Consider the following 20,297-nt stretch of genomic DNA (forward strand, 5'->3'; position numbering starts at 1 on the left):
CCCCACCGCTGGTGTGTGTTCACTGGGGCTGGAGGTGGCACGCAGTCTCCTTCTTCCCATCTACATGTGCAGCTCCTCCTGAGAGGTCATGATGCAGCCTCCTTCTGAGCCGGTCGTGATGCTTGGCTAATTTGCATATTACCTGTTTATATCTATCTATCTATCTATCTATCTATCTATCTATCTATCTATAAGTGTTTTCTTTTAAGCTTTTGAAAGTATTTCTAGTAGCTGTTTTGAAGTCCTTGTGTGATAACTTCAACATCTGGTTCATCTTAGAACCTGTTTCTACTGACAGTTCTTTGGATGCCATTTTCCTGTTTCTACAGGGTGTATTGATTTCATTACAAGCTGGACGGTATGGATGTTACAGGGAAGGGACACTGTGCTATGTTTTCTTCCTCTAAAGGATGATGAGTTTTGTTCTGGTTGGTAGTGAAATCATAGAATATACATTTGCTTTGCCAAGCTGGCTTTTATTCTTTGTTAGGGCTAGTCAATTTAAATGTGGAACTTGTTCATAGTTCCCGGCTCTTGTTCTTGGGCATTGTTCTTATTTTGCAGGCATGGCCTTTCTAGGGTATAAAACAAAATCTTAAGGTTCTCAGTGAAGCATCTCCATTCAGACTTTCCTGACATTCTCCAGCCTCTGTTACCTCCATCCAGTCTGAGCCTTGGAGAGGATGATCTCTGCTGGGTCTCTTGGAGTCTCAACCCTTGCATATACAGACAACCCTGGCTAAAGACACACACAATGAGTTTCCACACAACACACTCTTCTCAGAATCCTGTCCTGAAAATCCCGGCCCTTCAGAAGCCTGGGACTATTTGGCTTACAGCTTCTTAGTTGTGGGAGAGGACTGCCCTGCGGCTCCAGCTCCTTACACCGTGGCAGAAAAGCAGCCACAGGAAGAAGGCCGGACAGTGGCAGACTTACCTGGTGTGTTTTTCTCCTGTCAAAGACCTGGTCTTATGCTGCCGGATATAAAATCCTGAAAGTATAATAGCTTTCTCATCTATTTGTTGTATTTTAGAGTTGCGTTCAGTGGGAGGTTATGCCCTATCATAACTGGAAGCAGAAGTATAATCACTATTTTGGGGCATTTAAAATAAATAACAGAATCTCACATTTCTGCTCAACAAAAATACACATCTATATGAGCAATCCATAGTTGCCTGGCTGCTTAAACGTCCTAGCATGGGTAACTCTCTCAATAATAACTCACATTTGTATAGACCTTTTTAGTGTTTAAAAATCCTCTTGCAAATGATGCTTGATTGTTGCTTACATTGTATTAGTTCCATTCCACAAATAAGAAACAAGCTTAAAGATGTTAATTGTCTTAATTAATGTAGCAGCAAGAATTTCAACTTCAGATTCCAGCCTCTACTAACCTGTTATATTTAGTCAACAAAAGCAGGCATCTTTCTAGGGAGTAGTCTTGTACCAACTGCCAATAAAATTAGTATTTTCTCCCATAATGGTACACACTATAGGACCGTGGATCTTGAAATATTCAATAGAATGACCATGGATTTTAACTTGTTGCTTTAAAAATATTGGAGCTCCTGCCGGCTTGGCAAGGTAACACTTGTGCTGATGCACTCACTCACTGCCTGTCTCAGGATGATCTGTGGTGCCTCCCACTGTCCATTCTCACTCTCTTTCCATTCAGGGACAGTGGAACAAGAAACAAAAACTTGAGCAGAAATATTGGAGCCCCTGACTCCTGTTGGAGAATGCCCATGGACTCAGCATGAGTGTGTGGTTCAAATCTTAGGCTGGACAGGACTCCCATTTCGGCTTCCACTTACTGGCAAGTTTTCATTGGTGAGAGTTGGAGTTTCATTACACGAGTTGTTTTTATCTTGGAACCAATGTCAGAGATGTTTTGCCTCCCATAGTAGGTGCAGTTGCCTTTCACTAAGAGTTACCCATAAATGGTCAGATGACTGTGAGCTAGAAGCAGGTGAGGAGCTAGCTTTAAGGGCCAGGCAATCGTGCCAACAACTGCTCTTGCACGTGTGACCCAGGGAAGTATGTGATTGAATCGACACTCTGGCTAGTACTGCATGGATGATGTTACGGAGAGATAGGAAATGTTTAACCCAAAGGAACAGGCGTATTGATACTGAGCTTCAGGGAACTCCATCCTGTGACCGAAACTCCCTTTCATCATTACTTCAGTGTTACGTGTGGTTGGCCACCTGACTTCAGAGACTCACTTGGTAGTTGCACAGTTAGGTCTGAGGATGGAGAAAGGGATGGCAGCGAACAGCTTTTTCTGGGCTGGCAAAGGGGCTGCTGAGCCCATGCGATGTCCTGGGATGCACTGTAAACACACCTCTAGTTAAATTCACCCATTCTCGTTTCCTGGAGCCTCAGAGGAGGGGAGGCTGAGGAAAAGGAAAGGCCAGCTTGACAGCCCTGAGCTGAAGTCTTGGTCCACCTTCACAAGCTTTTCCTCTTTGTCCTTGGCCTCACCCGGCACTGCCTGTCCACTGAGCTACTGCCCAAGGGCCCTTCTGCAGAGCCAAGCCACCCACCAGAACTCAGGCAGCTTCGCTGATGGCGGGGGAGTGGGCAGAATCAGGCATCTGGGGACTCTCCACTTCCTCTTTCTCCAGGAAATGAGCAAGGACGGAGCTTGAGTGATTCATAGTGAAAGGCTGTTGTAAGCTGACGATGCTGAGCCGGGTCGTCTTCCTTCAAGCCTGGGGTCGTCTTCCCTCATGCCATCTGATGTCTGCAGGCCCTGACCGACATACCTCTGGGTAGGTTACCTTGCTCTGGACAACAACAGGCCAACACAGCGGTGGGCATGGGGGTCCTGTTTGTCAGGGTAGGGCCTCCTGCCACCTCCTGAAGGCTGAGCATGAGAGCACGTGACCACCGCGCAGACCTGGGTTTGTGGACGAGGGAGTGGAGGTAAGCTGATGAGCAGGAAGTTTATGCAGGGTGGGTGGTGCATGTGGTCTGGGCCTCTCTGATGCCTGGCTCTGCCGGGGTGTCTGCCACTGCCCGACAGTTTGCTGAGACAGGCCCAGCTCCAGCCCTACTACCCTCCTTTCCCCTCCACCAGGGCAGGCCCTTTCTGCTGGTGCTGCCAAGGAAGAAGACCAGCCACACCTGGGAGCTGGGCCCGGGCCTGTCTGTGCCAACTGCCCAGGATAGAGAGGCCAGCTGGCTGAGCCTCCTTGCCCCTCCGTGAAAAGTGTTGACAGTGGGGGCCACTTCAGACTGGTCCCCAAGAAAGCTGGCTCTGTCCTGGCCCTGTGGTCATTCCTGGGGGTCTGGTAAGTAGGTGCCTCTTTGGGCCTCTCTTTCCTCATCTGAGTCACCACATTAAACCCTAGAAATGCCAGCATTTTCTGAACAAGCAGACCTCCTGTTCACTGAGAATTCGCTCTCCTCCGCTCCCCCTGAGCCCACCTCAGTGAGCACCGAGCCAATCCTGTCCAAGCTCTCTGAAGCGATGAGCTAACCCAGTGACTAAGCACTTGAATTTTAGTATGATTTTCTGAATAGTTGTCCATTTAATTTTTCAACAAATATTTATTAAAAACCAATTTCTGCCAGACACTGTTAAAGGCAACAGGCTCCGTGATCGGGCCAGTGGTGCTGGGTGCACAGGTTGAAGTGGGATGGAGAGCAAGGGGTGAGCGTGTGGGTCAGAGGCTGGGAAGGATGCGCCCTCTGGCAGAGAGCTGAGGGAGGGGGCGCTGAGCCCTGCGGGTGTCTGAGCAGCCATCTTGGCAGGGAATGGAGAAGGCCCAGGTGCGGGGTGGAGGCCTGGTGGAGGCCCGGGTGGCAGAGAGGCAAGTAGGTGACCGGCCAGGGGGTGGGCCTTCCTGTCCAGAGCGAGGACTTGGGCTGTGCTGCCTAACTTGGGATGCGTTTAAATGTTGACTAAATAGAAAATAAAATTAGAGAAAGTGCATAGGTCTAAGGAGTAGCAGGACCTGGGCCCTGAGTGCTGCCAGTTAGTGTGTTCTTAGAATCATCAGCGTTTTCCACGTCCCTGTGTGCTTGTCCTTCTCCCTCTCTCCTCACAGAAAACTCTGGTCCTACATTTGGGCCTTATTGTTCCCTTGATTTTCTTTAAAGATTTACCTTGTACATTTAAATGGCTAAATATTTATCTAGTTTTACAAGGTTTTGAACTTTGTAATAGCAATGAAATATTTTCTTTTTTTTCCCCAATACTCACCTGAGGACATTTTCATTGATTTGTAGAGTAAGGGGAAGGGACAAAGAGAGAGAGAGAGAGAGAGAGAGAGAGAGAGAGAGAGAGAGAGATTGATTTGCCTCCTGCATTGCCCTGATTAGGGCTAGAGATTGCAACCACAACCTAGGTATGTGCCCTGATGGGAAATCAAACCTGAGACCTTTTGGTACATGAGACGACACTCTTATCAAATGAGCCACGCTGGCTAGGGTAGAATTAAATATTTGTTTAAGACTTGCTTAATTTACTCAGAACTACGTTTCTGAAATTCCTTCCTATTATTGCATGAGCCTCTCATTCATTCATGCTCATGCGATAGTATTCTGTTATTCATGCAGGAGTAAGTCTCAATATACTTCTCCAAGTCACCACGGGTGGGCACCTGGGCTATGTCTAAGCTTCGGTTTTTTCCTGCGCTGAGCTGCAGGCGCTCCAGCACTTGTAGCGCTGCTAGGCTTGTCTTTGCACACGTATTTGGGGCGTGTGTGTGAGACCTCCCTAGCCCGTGTGCCCTGAGAGCAGCTGCTGGGCCATCGGACACCTGTGCCTCCAGCCTCTCTGAATACAGCAGTGCCCTGTGCCATTTCTCCTCCCACCAGCAATGTGAAAAGTTCTCATTGCTCCACATCCTCACCAACTCTTTTTGCCAAGCCAGTGAAAATGAAAAATGATCAAATTACGTTTAAATTTGTACTTCCTCAATCACTAAGGGTGGCATCTGTTTATATGTTATTGGTCATTCTGTGTGCCTTTCTTTTGGATCAAATTTTTTGCCCATTTCTCTATGGGGGTCACCTATCTTTTATCCTATTGATTTACTGTAATTCAATCCATATTTGGATATTAATCTTCTATCATTTATGTATGCTGTAAATACTTTTTTCTTGTTTGTGCCTTGTAGCCTTATGTTCTTTGTGATTTTTATTAATGCCCAAATATCCTAATTCTAAACAAGCTTGATTTACCCATGTGTTTTTTATGACATATAATTACTTGTGTTGTCTAAGAAATTCTTCACTATAAACCTACAAAATTATCCTCTCACATTATTTAATAATTTAAAAAATAATTTTGATGTACACAGTTAAGTCTTTAGTTGCACCTGGAAATATGTTTTCTGTGTGGTGCGATGTGGGGGGAGCCTTCTATTTTATTTTGTTTTCCTATGTGATAACCAAGAGTCTTAGCTCCACTTATTAAAAAAGCCATCCTTCACTCACTGTTTTAAACAGTTCTGTTGTAAATCAAGGTATCATAGATATTTAGGTCTGTGTCTCTGTTCTGTCAATTTGCTTACCCCTTTGCCATACTACCCAATATTAACTATCCTATTAATGACAGCCTAATGCCCCAGGGACCTTCATGGAAGAAAGGCAAGGCAGCCTGGCCACCTGGGAGAGTGGAGAGAGCTTGTGCAGGAGGGAAGGGAGGGAGATGGGCTCCTCAGTCCCCTGAGAACACCACAGAGCTGCTCCCCATTTTTCTTACAACTGGGGCCTCACATTTATCTCCCCCCAAGTGCTGCAAACCTCAAAATGCTCCTGACTTTGCACCTGAGATGGTGTCTCTAGGCAGTGTTCCCAGCCCTTGGCTGACAGTCCCACCTGAAGAAGCTGCTAGAAGCCTAAGTCTCTAAGTCTCGCCCTGGGCTGCCCAGTGGAGCAGACTGTGGCCCAACCTCACATGTGAGCAGTCTGCACTGAGATGGGCTCTGATGTGAAATGCACATCAGGCTTCAAAGATATTACAAATGGACAATAAAAAGAAATGTGAACTATCTCATTAATACTTCCCATATCGATTGCATATGGAAAAGACAGCATTTTGGGTATATTGGTTTCAATAAAAGATTTTAAAATATATTTTTAAAATACATGTAATTAATTTAATATATTAATTCTGACTTTTAAAAATTATTTTTTAGATGTTTTATTGATTTTAGAGAGAGGAAGGGGAAGAGAGAGAGAGGCCTCTATAGGTTGCCTCCTCTACGTGCCCCACCAGGGACCAAACCTGCAACCGGAAGTGTGTGCTGACTGGACCAGCTACCCTTTTGTTACTAGATGACTCTCCAACCAACTGAGCCCCAGAAGCCAGGGCTATTTTTACTTTTTACGTATGGCTACCCACACATTTACACTTACTCCTGTGGCTGAATCTGTGTCTGGCGTTGTGTGGGGCAACACCCTTCAGAGGAAGAGGCCTTGCTTCATGGCCAGAGGCTTTTGTGGGGAACACAGTTCAAGAACAGGAAGGTAGAGAAGTGAAAGGCCTTATGCCTCAAATAACTTCAAGGAGGAAGAAAGTATGGAAGGCAAGGGGAATGGAGTTAGTCCCTGTCACAAACCAGGCACTGGCAGGGCTGCTATTTGCAAGCTCCTTAATGGGATCAGTGTATTGCTCCCACTTTCCAGGTGGGACCAGGGGGGCTCGGAGAGATAAGCCCATCGCCCGCAGTGACTCAGCCGAGTCCCACCTGCTGAAGAGCCTGCACTTGGCAGCTGGCAACACTCCCTCTAGTGCTGAGGAAATACTCTGGGCAGCAAGAGCAGATGTTTGGCTCATGTGCAAGACTGCCTTTTGGCCAATGATTCACCTTTCTTTTGAGAACTCATCTTCGAAGATGATTCACAGGGAACTCAGTGATGAGCGGGTGTCCCTCCCCCAGCACCGCCCCCAGAGCGGGGGAGACACCCCGGCATCGTTCCCAGGGCTTAGTCAGTTATGTCAGACCAGGAGGATGCTCATGGACATGCCAGCTGAGAGTTTAAGGAAAAGGGTGACATAGAATATGTCTATGATGTGATGATGGGTGCGGTTAGCTTTATATGTCAATTATACGTAAAACATGCTTGGATGTGAAAAGTGGTGTGCAAAGAAGGGATACTTTTTGATTTTTGTGTTTCCTATACGATAATAAAATTGCCCATGTGGCGCTCCAGTATCAAAGTAGTAAAGACATGTATATGTGAAGCAGCTGCATTGTGTAGTCCTCAGAGTGTACGGAGTTAGCCTGGGCTTCCCCTGGCTCTCCTGAGCGGCTGGGAGACAGGTGTAAGGGGACAGTGACCAGGGGGGGATGCAGACACTGGGCAGGAGGAGTGACCAGGTCTGCAGCTCCAGGTGCATGTCCCTCCCGTGTTGGGCGTCAGGCACCAGAATACGGAGAGAGCAGGAGCTGAGAATCATATATTTAAAAGAAAAATGCAACCCAACCAGAGGTGCTACCTTGCAACCTGGAGCCCTAGCTTGTCTGCTTTCCCGCCCCACAGGGCCTCGAGGAGACCTCTCATTCTGTAACTGGCACAAGCCAGGGAAAGGGCGTTGGGGCTGCACTCTGTCCGGGACCAGAGGGGAGAGGCTGTCACCCCTCATCTCCCTGCTGCTCCATTTGCCGGAAGGGACCCCTCACAGCCCCTTCGTTCCAAGAAACACTGCTTTCCTCACACAATTTAAAGTGTCAGAATAGGCCCATTTTTAGATGTGTTTAATGTGATGATCCACCTCCCATCCATTTGTTAACCGGCGTGGCATTTTATGATGGATCAAAACGCAGAACTGAGGAACACAGGTAGAAAGCACATGCCTGAGGCGGGAGAGCGTGGGGGTGAGTGAGCACTGCCAGCCCGGGCAGTTGTTACATTTGGGAAAGACACAACGTGCGCTTTCACTCCGCCTCGCCCCATAAGTGACTCCCTCCCAGGCACCCGCCTGTACAAAGGTGATGGGCATGGTGGGAGTCCCTGTACCCGAGGGAATTACCCGGAGATCACTCGTGGGTGCAGCTTTGCAAAGGGCTGGTGGAGGCTGCTCTCTAATCACAGACGGCCTGCGGTGCAGGGATCACTGGAGAGAGGAGCTGACTGTCTTGGTTGGAATATCCGGGAGCCTGTGCCGGGAGGCAGGGAGCTGTGTTTTGCTGGCAGCAGGATTTGGACTTGTGGAGGTGTCTCAAGCAGGGTCACTGAGTAAAGGCCAAGGGTCAGAGGGAGACCCCGCTGGGGGTGCGTGGGAAATTGGGCAGGGGGGAGGGGGGCGGCCCTGGCTGGGATGCTCCTAGAGAACGGTGGGGGTGGGGGGCTTGGATAGAAGACACTGGAGCAGGAAAGAGAGTGACAAGATGCTCCCAAGACCATGTGAGTGGGTGGGGGCAGTGTAGCCTGGGCAGAGCGGCCTGCAGGGCAAGGCTGGGAGACAGTGGAGAAGCAGGGGTGAGGGAAAGGGAGGAGCAGCCCCAGGGAGGACAGGGGCCCAGGTCCCCGGCTCGCTCCCTGCGGTGGGATCTGAGGTTCCGTGGCTCTTGGGGAGTGTCCGGGTGCAGGTTGCCATCCCGGGCATGCAGAGGAATTGGGTCTGGGCTGAAGATGTTCCTGACACAGTGAGACTTGGAGCCTGCAGGAGCCTCACTCTGGGTAAACAAACACCCAGGCCTCAGGAGCAGGCTGAAGGCTCTGAACACGAGTCTGATGTGGAAATAGCACTCACTGGGGGACAGACCCGAGGAGCCCCATGTGATGGTGGGTCTGAGTCAGGGAGAGGCCAGGGGACAGCCAGGGCCTACGAGCTGGCCCCGCTGCCCGCACGCTCCTCGCTCTGCACTTGCAAGGACAGGTGTCGCCTGCAAAGGTGGATGGGAAAGCGTCTTTCCTCACTACCCCAAGCAGAGCTCTCCGGACCTGGTTCTGGACAGCAGGGAGCCCACAGCTGCTCGCCCTCTGCGGGATGGAGGTGGTCTGGGCTCACGTCTGTCTGTGTGTTTTGATCTGTGAGAATTGAGAACTGCTCTCTAACTTAATAATTAATTCCATGAGACTTGAGAGATGCCTAACTCCTTACACACCAAGAATGCATTCTTCCAGAAACAGTTGAAATTTTAGTGACTTTTGTATATGTTTCTTGACCAAATCATACTTAGAATTTAATAAGCTAAACAGGAGGATTGTGTCAATAACCAATCCCAGAAATCTTTCATGGCTCACGCCAGAACCAGGGCCGGAGAAGGATAAAGGTGCCGCAGCTTCCCAGTGGTTCTGGGCTGGAGGGCGAGGAGCCCGGGGGCGGGTGACAGCGCTGGCATGGCGGGCTGCAGGGTCAGCCCAGGAGGGACAGGCCAGCTGGTGCCGACCTTGTGCCGAAACTGACCAAGCGGCCTGGTGGCACTCGGCTCTCAGCTCTTCCCCGGGGGAGGCGTGTCAAGCTGAGCAGGGATGGTAAAGGGGTGAGGCGCTTCGGGGTCAGAAAAGTCTGGGTTTAACTTTAATCCTGAGGCTTCTCAGCAGTTAGATTTCAAATAAGTTACTTATTTTCTCTGAGTCTCAGTTTCTTTGAGTCTTACTTTTCTCATCTGTATAATGGGACTAATGATGCCTACCGTACACATTTTCTAAGATTAGAGAACACTGATGGTGTTCTTGATTAAATTTTTTAATTAAAATTTTTATTACAGTTGACATACAATATTATTTTGTATTAATCCAGGTGCACAGGATAGCAGCTAGACGATGACACACGGCACATAGTGGTTATGCCATTCTTGTGAAGCAGCATGTCTCACTGGAGACAGCGGTGGAGTAGTTCCCGCATTGGAGAGGCTCCCAGCTCTGGGGCTGAGGTGGTACCTGTGCGGCCACAGGCCGTGTCTCTGTGTGGAGAGGACAGCACAGTTGCAGCTAAGCTTCAGGGTGTGCCTGGGGAAGTGCTCCCCGAGAATGTTCGGGAATGTGGAAGTTGTACACATACCGAGACACAGAACTGGGGCCCTTCCACAGGACACCGTGAGTTCCTGCATTCCGTTAATGTTGCCAAAACCACAGAGGTGTGTGCTAGCCAGGAGGGCAGGGCTGGAGTCAGAAAAAGGAAGTGTGAGGGCCTGGTTCCTGACAATTGGAGTCCCATCTGAGTCTTCAGGGGAATTCCTGCTCTTCTGGGAAACACCTGAGGTGTCTCTTTCTCTCTTGAGTCGTGTCAGAAGGATGTAGGGCTCTGGGCTCGGAGGTTCTCTGATGGGGACACTTCCTAATGGAGTGGGTGTGTGTCAACACGAAGGCGATTTCTGGCCAAACCCCGGTTCTCATCCCAGAGCATCATCGGAGCCCTCCGGGCCCTTCGGTACTGACCACCCTGTGCCCCTGCCCATGTCTCTGCCTGCTGTTTTCCCGCCCGCCTGCTGTGCTGCCCCTGCATGTGCTCTGGTTCTTGCTCTGGAGCCTTGATCTTGAGAACAGCACTTGTGCTCAGGGCCTGCAGCTATGCAAGATACAACCTAGATGACAAGACACTTCTGATCCCCACGGCCCTCTCTGAGGCGTCGCCTTGGGTGTGGTCCTCCAGGTGTGGTGCTTGGACCAGCTTCTTTGGTATCACCTGGGATCTTGTTAGAAATAAACATTCTTATCCCAGACCCACTGAATCAGAAGTTCTGGTGCGGATTCCAGAAATCGGGTTTTATAATCTCTTCAGGCAACACTGACACATATCAAAGTTTCCAGACCGTGGCGTTCAGGCACTCCTGCCCCAGAGGTGGCTGGAGGCTGAGGTCTGCCTATTGGCCTCCAGCGAGGCCTGAAGGCTGGCTGCCACCCCAGCGGGGCCTGCACAGGCAGGTCTCCAAGCATGACCTCTGCCAACTCCTTCCTCACGTGGAAAGCTCGACTAGCATGCCCTCCCTGCTAGCCTCCAAGCTCACTGGTGCTCCTGCCCTTTGCACACGGCATGGACAGTGCTCCTGGGGCCTGTGCTACAGGGATTCCATGCTTTTGGCTGCTTTCTATGCATTCTTGGGGCCCATGTTATCCAAGCATTTAAACCTCCTGTTTTCTCTGGTCTTGTCACATCTCACTGGTGTCTCCCCTCCCATACTATGTCCTCTCTGCCCAGAGCTAACCCAGATGTGGACACAGAGCTTCTATAATCAATTGTTACTCCTCTTTCCAACACAGCTGTGTGTGTGGCGTATGTTTACCGGTGTCTTGGGCCAGAGGGATATTCCTGTCCCATCTGGAGATGTGTTATGCTGGGGATAACGCTGAAACTCCATGGTGACTCCTTCCTCACTCTCAGGGAGGTCATAAGAGTCACTGGTGTCACTGAACCACTGGGCTCAGAGAGAATTAAATTAGTGTCTACGCAAAGCACTGTGCACAGGGCCCAGTACAGAGTATGAGCTCAATGCATGCTAGTATATTTAGTTTAATCATCAAATCATACCATCTTTTAATATACATTTATCTATCTATAATCCATATATCATCTATCTATCATCTATCATCTATCTACCCTGTTTCCCCCCAAATAAGACAGTGTCTTATATTAATTTTTGCTTTCAAAGATACGCTAGGTCTTATTTTCAGGGGATGTCTTATTTTTCCATAAAGAAGAATACGGTAACATTTTATTGTTAAATGAAAATAAAGGCAATTTATTACCTGTATACGGTACGATAGTACGGTAGTTGTCAACACAAACCAGACAAACTGTGAATCCTACACTATCAAGAATTTACTCATTTATTCAATGACAATCATGTCATCATCTTCTGGAACATCATCATAACAATCCAATTCCTGAATTTCCTGGTGAATTTCTTGTGACTCCATTTCTTTCAGAATCAGTGGACCAAATCTCTCATGTTTAGCAATAGCACTGTCTTTAAATGAGTACTTCTTGTCAAGGTAGCATGCTCACAGTGCATTTGCAATGCAACTGTCAGTGATTGTCTCTCATGAATTCTTCACCCAAGTCACAACTTCTTGCCATTTAGGTTTCACAAAGTTTCTGAGACAGAGCCTGGGGGGGGGGGGGGAGCTTATTTTCGGGGGATGCCTTATATTTCACTCAGAAGGAAGTAGGTCTTATTTTCGGAGGATGTCTTATTTTCGGGGAAACACGGTATCTATCTATCTATCTATCTATCTATCATCTATCTTTGTTGAGATAAAATATACATAACATAAAATTTGCCATTTTTATTTTATTTTTTAAAAAATTATCTTCACTTTTGAAAGTATTAGAAATGCCCCCTCTCTTTCCCCATTGTCTCCCTCCACCCTGCACCCACCCCTTCTGGACCTTTACCACACCACTGTCTGTGTCCATGGGCTATGTAAAAATGCATTTAAATTCCCTGGTTAATCTCCCTCCACCCCCTCTTCACCCCTGCCTTTCCTCTGAGATTTGTCAGTCTGCTCCATGTTTCTGTGTCTCTGAACCTATTTTGTTCATCAGTTTATTTTGTTCATTAGATTCTACAAATGAGTGAGATCATGTGATTCTTGTCTCTCTCTGACTGGCTTATTTCACTCAGCATAATACTTTCCAGGTCCCTCTATGCTGTCTTAAAGGGTAAGAGACCCTGCTTTTTCACAGCTGCATAGTATTCCATGATAAAATGTACCACAGCTTTCTTTATCCATTCATCTACTGATGGGCACTTGGGCTGTGTCCAGATCTTAGCTATTGTAAATTGGGCTGCTATGAACATAGGGGTGTATATATGTTTTATGGTGGGTGTTTCAGGTTTCTTAGGATATCTTCCTAGAAGTGGGATCACTGGGTCAAATGTCAGTTCCATATTTAATTTTTTGAGGAAACTCCATACTGTTCTCCATAATGACTGCACCAGTCTGTGTTCTCATCTGTGTTCCCTTTTCTCCACATCCTCACCAGCATTTGTCATTTGTTGATTTGTTGATGGTAGCCATTCTGACAGGAGTGAGGTGACAGCTCATTGTTGTTTTAATTTGCATCTCTCTGACGATTGGTGACTTTGAGCATTTTTTCACATGTCCCTTGACCATCTGTATGTCAACTTTGGAGAAGTGTCTATTTAGGTCCTTTGCCCATTTTTTAAAATGGATAGTGTGTCTTTTGTTAAGTTGTATGAGTTCCTTATATATTTAAGAAATTTACCCCTAATCAGATGTATCATTGGCAAATATGTTCTCCCATGCAGTGGGCTCACTTTTCATTTTGTTGATGGTTTCTTTTGCTGTGCAGAAGCCTTTTATATATGTTCACCTTAGTTTCTCTTTCCTAGGAGATGCATTAATAAATATATTGTTGCGAGAGATGAACGAAATTTTGCTGTCTATGGTTTCTCCCAAGATTTTTATGGTTTCCTGACTTACAGTTAAATCTTTTATTCATTTTGAGTTTACTCTTGTGTATGGTGTAAGTTGGTGGTCTAGTTTCATTTTTTTTGCATGTCCTTGTCCATTTTCCCCACACCATTTATTGAAGAGACTATCTTTACTCCATTGTATGTTCTTGCCTACTTTGTCAAATATTAAGCACAATGGCTTGGGTTAATTTCTGGGCTCTCTGTTCTATTCCATTGATCTATATGCCTGTTCTTGTGCAAGTGCCAGGCAGTTTTGATTATATTGGCTATATATTATAACTTCATATCTGGTATTGTAACCTTTCCAACTTTGTTCTTCTTTCTCAAGATTGATGTGTCTCTTTGGGGTCTTTTTGGTTCTAAATAAATTTTTGGAGTATTTGTTCTAGATCTGTGAAACACACCATTGCTATTTTAATAGAGATTGCATTGTATCTGTAGATTGCCTTGGATAGTAGGGACATTTTAATAATGTTGATTCTACCAATCCATGAACATTGTATATTGTTCCACTCGTTTATATCTCCCTCTATCTCTTTTTTCAGTGCCCTGTAGTTTTCTGAGTACAGGTCTTTTACCTTTTTGGTTAAGTTTATTTCTAGGTATTTTAATTTTTTTTGTTGTTGCAATGGTAAATGAGATTGTTCTTTTAGTTTCTTTTTCTGAAAGTTCATTATTAGTGTATAAAAATTACATAGATACCTGGGTATTAATTTTGTATCCTGCTACATTAACAAATTCATTTATTAAATCTAGTAGTTTTTTATGGTGTTTTTAGGGCTTTCTATGTATAATATAATGTCATCTGTGAGTAAGGACAATTTTACTTATTTCTTTCCAATTTGGATGACTTTTATTTTTCTTTCTTGTCTGATTGCTGTGGCTAGGACTTCCAGTACTATGTTGAACAGAGTGGTAAAAGCAGACATCCTTGTCTTGTTCCTTGTTCCTGTTTTTATGAGTAATAGTTTTAGTTTTGCCCACAGAATATGATGTTGGCTGTAGGTCTGTTATATATGGCCTTTATTATATTGAAGTTTGATATCTCTGTTACCACTTTGCTGAAAGTTTTTATCAAAAAAACAGTATTGGATTTGTCTAATGTTTTTTCTGTATCAATTGATATGATTATATGATTTTTTTGTTTTCCAATTTCTCTATGTGATGCATTACATTTAATTATTTGGAAATATTGTATCAGCCTTGCATCCCCAGAATAATCCTACTTGGTTATAGTATTTTTAAGGCATGTCTGAATCTTATTTGCTAAACTTTTGTTTTAGCATGTATTATATATTTATCAGGGATATTGGCCTGAAATGCTCTTTCTTAGTAGAGCCTTTATCTGATTTTGGAACTAGGCTAATGTGTGCCTTGTAAAAAGAGCTTGGAAGTGTTCCTTTCTCTTGGATTTTTTGGAATAGTTTGAAGATAGCTATAAGTTCTTCTTTGAAAGTTTGGTAAAACTCCCCTGTGAAGCCATCTGGAATAGGGCTTTTGTTTCCTATGAGTTTTTTGTTTACTGCTTCAGTTTCATCAGTTGTTATTGGCCTATTCAGGTTTTCTGATTCTTCTTGAAGACTGTATTTGCAAGACTATATTTTTCTAGGAATACATCTATTTCATCCAGATTGTTCAACTTTTTGGAATAGTTGTTCATTATTTTTTACGATCCTTTGTATTTCTTTGAAGTCATTTCTAATTTTGTTTATTTGGGTCCTCTCTCTTTGTTTCTTGATGATTCTGGCTAAAGCTTTATTAATCTAATTTATCTTTTCAAAGAACCAGCTCTTGATTTCATTGATTTTCTGCATTTTTTTTTCTTTTTTTTCTTTTCTATGTCATTTATTTCTGCTCAGATCTTTTTTATTTCCTTCCTTCTACTTACTTTGGCTTTTCTTGTTGTTCTTTATAATTCTTTAAGTTTTAGGTTAGATGGTTTATCAGAAGTTTGTCTTATTTTTTTTTTTTTAGGTAGACCTATAATGCTATGAACTTCCCTCTCAGGACTGCTTTCACTGTGTCCCATAGATTTGGGTTTTTTAAGTGTTCATTTTCATTTATTTTCAGGAAGTCTTTTTTATGTCTTCCTTGATCTCTTTGGTAACCCATTCATTGTTTGATAACATATTTTTTAACCTCTATATGTTTGAATATTTTTGAGTATTTTTATTGGAGTTGACTTCTAATTTCATGCCATTGTGATCTGAGAAGATGCTTTATATAATTTCAATCTTCTTGAACTTGTAGGAACTTAGTTTGTGTTCTAACACATTGTCTATCTTTGAGAATGACCCATATGCATTTGAGAAGAATGTATATTCTGTAACTTTGGTGTAAAATGTTCAGTATATATCAATCAATTTCACCTGATCCAATGTGTTGTTTAGGATCTTTGTTTTCTTGTTGATTTTTTTTTTTTTTTTTTTTTGGTATATAAGACCTATCCAGTGAAGTCAGTGGGGGGTTAAAGTCCTATAATATGATTGTATTACTGTCAATCTCTCCAGCAGTCTTTTTTACTTTTTTATGTGTTCTTGCACTGGGTGCATATATGTTTACCAGAGTTATAGCCTCTTGTTGTATTGATCTCTGTAGTATTATGAAATGGCTTTCATTGTCTCTTGTTATGGCCATCATTTTGAAGTCTATTTAATCAGATATGAGTATTGTTATCCCAGTTTTCCCCCCATTTTTATTTACCTGAAAGATTTCCCCCAATCCCTTCACTTTCATTCTGTGTGAGCCTTTTGTTGTGAGGTGGGTCTCTTGTGTGTGTGTGTGTGTGTGTGTGTGTGTGTGTGTGTGTATATATAAACATATATATATATATATATATATATATATATATATATATATAATGATTTCTTATCCATTCAGCTACCTTATGTCTTTTGATTGGAACATTTAAGCTCTTTTCATTTAGGGTTATTATTTGTTACCATTTTTTATTCTTTATATATGTGTTCCTCTCTCTCTAGTTTTTCTTCTTACAACAGTTCCTTTAGCATTTCCTGAAGTGCTGGTTTTGTAGTAATAAACTATTTTAGCTTTCTTTGTATGCAAATCTCTTTATTTCACCTTCAATTTTGAATATAGCCTTGCTGGATAGTATAGTCTTGGGTTCAGTGCCTTACTTTCATTACTTTATATACTTCGTGCCACTCCCTCTGGCCTGAAGTGTTTCTCTTGAGAAATCAGGTGACAGTCTAATGGGAGCTCCTTTGTAGGTAACTTTCTGTCTCTCTTGCAACCTTTAAGATTATTTCTTTGTCTTTAATATTTACCATTTAAATTGTGATGTGCTTAGGTATGGGTCTTTTGAAGTTTATCTTGATTGGGACTTTGTGTTCTGTGAACTTCAGTGATTTTTTCCTTCATGAGTTTAGGAAAACTTTCTGTCATTATTTATTCAAATAGGTTATCTACTCCTAGTTGGGATTCTTCTCCTTCTGGTACTCCAATGACATGAATGTTGTTACTTTTCATGTTCTCCCAAAGCTCCCTTAGACTCTCCTTTTACTTTATTTTTTTTTTCTTCCAAATGCTGCTCTGAATAGGTGTTTGTTTGTTTTTTCTACCTTGTCTTCTAATTAACTGATTTGATCCTCAGCTTTGTATAGCTTATTTTTGGGTCTTAGAAGGATGTTCTTTATTTCAGCTACATCATTCTTCATTTGCACTTGATTTTTATTCATTGTTTCAACCTCTTTTTTCATGTTGATGTAGTTCTCATTTAGCTCCTTATAATTCTTATTTAATTGCTTATAGTTCTCCCTAGGTTGTTTGAGCACACTTATAACCATTACTTTGAATTCTTTTAAAAAAAATATATTTTATTGATTTTTTACAGAGAAGAAGACAGATTGATAGAGAGCTAGAAATGTCGATGAGAGAGAAACATCGACCAGCTGCCTCCTGCAGACCCCCTATCTGGGATGTGCCCGCAACCAATGTACATGCCCTTGACCGGAATCAAATCTGGGACCTTTCAGTCTTCAGACAGACGCTCTACCACTGAGCCAAACCGGTTTCGGCATACTTTGAATTCTTTACCTGATAAATTGCTTGGTTCCATTTCATTTAAGCCCTTTTCTGGCAATTCTTCCTCTTCTTTCATTTGGGCATTGTTTGTCTCCCCATTTTTTCTGCCTCTTTGTGTTTGTTTCTATGTATTTCAGTGTTTCCCAAACTTTTAACACATGTGTAACTCTTATATAATTTTCATAATGCTGAGTACCCCTCGTACTCACAAGAACGTAGAATTAGGCACAGCTAAGCACGGTGCAGTGCATATCCCCATCAAACTCCGGTGCAACACATACCCCCACCAAACTCTTCCTGTACCCCTGGGGGTACGCGTACTACACTTTGGGAAACACTGCTAGATCAAACTGCAATGCCTCCCAGCCTTTGTGGGGTTATCTTATGTAGTGAGTGTTTCATAGGACCCAGGGGTGCATCTCTTAGATCTCCAAAGCCGGATACTCTAGGAAAGCACCTTGTTTGAGTTACATGGGTTCTTTTGTTGTAATTGTGTCTTGACTGTTGCTTTCCTGTTTGTGGATGGAATATCCTCTCAGGCTAGCTGACTTATGAGGCTTACCACCAATGACATCTTTATACAGACAGAACAAAATTCAGCACCATAAAACATGAAAGAAATGAAACAAAACAGAAACATACAAAAGACCCCTATAACTACAACAAAAGCCACCAACAGAGAATGAGGAAATAGAGCAAGAATGATAGAAGAAAATACAGAAAGAAAAGTCATGAGAAGAAAACAAAACAAAAGACAGCCCCCCCCCCCAAAAAAAAAATGAGGGGAAGGAATATGAAGGAGCATAGGTAAAATAAATAAAATTAGAATAAAGAATAAGGAAGGAAAATTGTTTAAAATAAGAGAGAAAGAAAACCACTGAAAGGGAAAACAGAAGAGAAAGTAGATAGACCCAAAATAAGAAAAGGAAAAGAGATGAGAAAGCAAGTGGAAAAAAAGAGACGAGAAAGAGATGAGAAAGTAGGAAAGGGGAAGGAAAGTCGGTACATGAATGAAATAATAGAGACTAAAATAGTAATAAATCAATGAAGCAGATAAAGATGTATAAAAAAGAAAAAAAAGTGAAGAGAAAAAAAGGAAAGAAAAACAAGTGATGTGGCGTTTATCTCAGCTGAGTTTAGTGCCTCCTGCTCATCTAATAACTGGACTATCTGCCAATTCTGGACTTCCGGGAGGTACCTAGGCACTAATCACTGTCAGAAACTGTCCTTCAGTGCAGGGAGGGTGATGCAGACTCAAGGTGCCTAAAGAGAGGCTGGGGGGTGGGGGTGTGGAGCATTGGAGGCTTTCAGTACCTGTTTGAAGCTTCAAGTGAGGCAGGGTGTGTCTGGCTGCACGTGGGAGAGGCAAGCTGCCATCTAAAGCATGGGGCCCAGGGCTGGGTCAGTAAGCTTACCCAACTTACCTGGGCTCTACCTCCACCTGCCTTTGCTTGCCAGCTAGTTGTCAATCCGCGTCACCCTCCCTGCACCAGAGCTTCTGGTGAGTAGCTGCAAACGAAAATTCCTGTGCTTGGGGTGAAACAAACAAACAAACAACAACAAAATCACTTTCTCTCCAACCAGCTCCGGTCTATGGGCTCCAGGCTCTATAGCGGCCAGCAGCCCTGTGGCTTTTCACGGCTGGATGCTCCAAGGTCTGTGGATCTGGGCTCTGGTCCTCTAGGTTGTGGAGCCAGCCTGGGTTCTAGGCCTCTATTGCTGAGGGAACAGAGCCTCCCATAGCCGGGAGCTCCTTCCTCCCTCTTGGGCAGCAGGCCTGCCACCCCTGGGAGCTGGGGCAGCCCTTCTCGCCCTCACCCTGCCTACTGGTCTCCAGGTGGTTTCTATCCTTCCTGATAGAAGTCTCCTCAGCTGGACCTTAGTTGGTAATTCTGGGTGTATGTTCCCCAGTTCAGTTTTATTTCCACTCTGGCCGCGGAGGAGGTACAAGAAAGGTCTGCCGCCGAAGCCGGTTTGGCTCAGTGGTAGAGCGTCAGTCTGCGGACTAAAAGGTCCCGGGTTCGATTCCGGTCAAGGGCATGTACATTGGTTGTGGGCACATCCCCGGTAGGGGGTGTGCAAGAGGCAGCTGGCAGATGTCTTTCTCTCATCGACGTTTCTAGCTCTCTATCTCTCTTCCTTCCTCTGTGTAAAAAATCAATAAAATATATTTAAAAAAAAAAAAAGAAAGAAAGAAAGAAAGAAAGAAAGAAAGAAAGAAAGAAAGAAAGAAAGAAAGGTCTGCCTATGCGGCCGCCATTTTCTCCCCCCAAATTTGCCATGATTAAGTGTGCAGTCCAATGGCATATCCAATTGCTGTGTAACCATCACCAACATCCACCTCCAGAACTCGTTTTAGCTTGCAAAACTGGAACTCTGGCCCCATTGAACAGTAACCTCATATTCTCTTCCTCAATCACCATTCAACTTCCTGTCTGGAGGAATTTGATTACTCCAGGTAACATGTGGTGCAATGATACAGATTTGTTCTGTGACCTGCTTATTGCACTTAGTGAAATGTCCTCCAGGTTCATCCATGTTGTAGCATGTGTCAGAATTTTCTTCCTTTTCCTGGTGAATAATATTCCATGTATGACACACCACATTTTGTTTATCCGTCATCTGTTGATGGCACTTGAATTGTTCCCGCCTTTTTGCTATTGTGAATAATCTGTTGATCCTCTGTTATTAATTATTTTGGTTATCCTTTTACTTTTTATAACTGTTTATTAGTTCAGCCAATTTGACAAAATGGTTATTTACAAATATTGTTTTTGTTAATTGGATGGAAAAGTGAACCAAAAAATTGGGAATCAGTCTCTACTTTGACCAACACAAAGGCTGAGGCTGGGAGGGCCACTGAGTGAGCCCTCCCCTGGCTTATGTTCACAGGAGCTTTGATTCTC

General features: G+C 44.2%; 1 protein-coding gene across 5 annotated transcripts in view; it reads left to right on the forward strand.

The window, feature by feature from the left end:
- The first annotated feature begins 2,663 nt into the window (after positions 1 to 2,663).
- The window catches only part of WDFY4 (WDFY family member 4), a 240,091-nt gene continuing 222,457 nt past the window's right edge, over positions 2,664 to 20,297 (forward strand). For 4 of the 5 annotated variants that reach the window (XR_014796801.1, XM_084904129.1, XM_084904131.1 and 1 more), the window contains exon 1: positions 3,176 to 3,297. The gene's annotated coding sequence lies outside the window, so the exon portion shown is untranslated. Of the gene's footprint in view, positions 2,776 to 3,175; positions 3,298 to 20,297 lie in introns of those variants that run through there. The other variant, XM_084904130.1, reaches the window with a different exon arrangement.

The sequence above is a fragment of the Pipistrellus hanaki genome, assembly GCF_964339955.1.
Source record: "Pipistrellus hanaki genome assembly, chromosome: 14".
Classification (NCBI taxonomy): domain Eukaryota; kingdom Metazoa; phylum Chordata; class Mammalia; order Chiroptera; family Vespertilionidae; genus Pipistrellus; species Pipistrellus hanaki.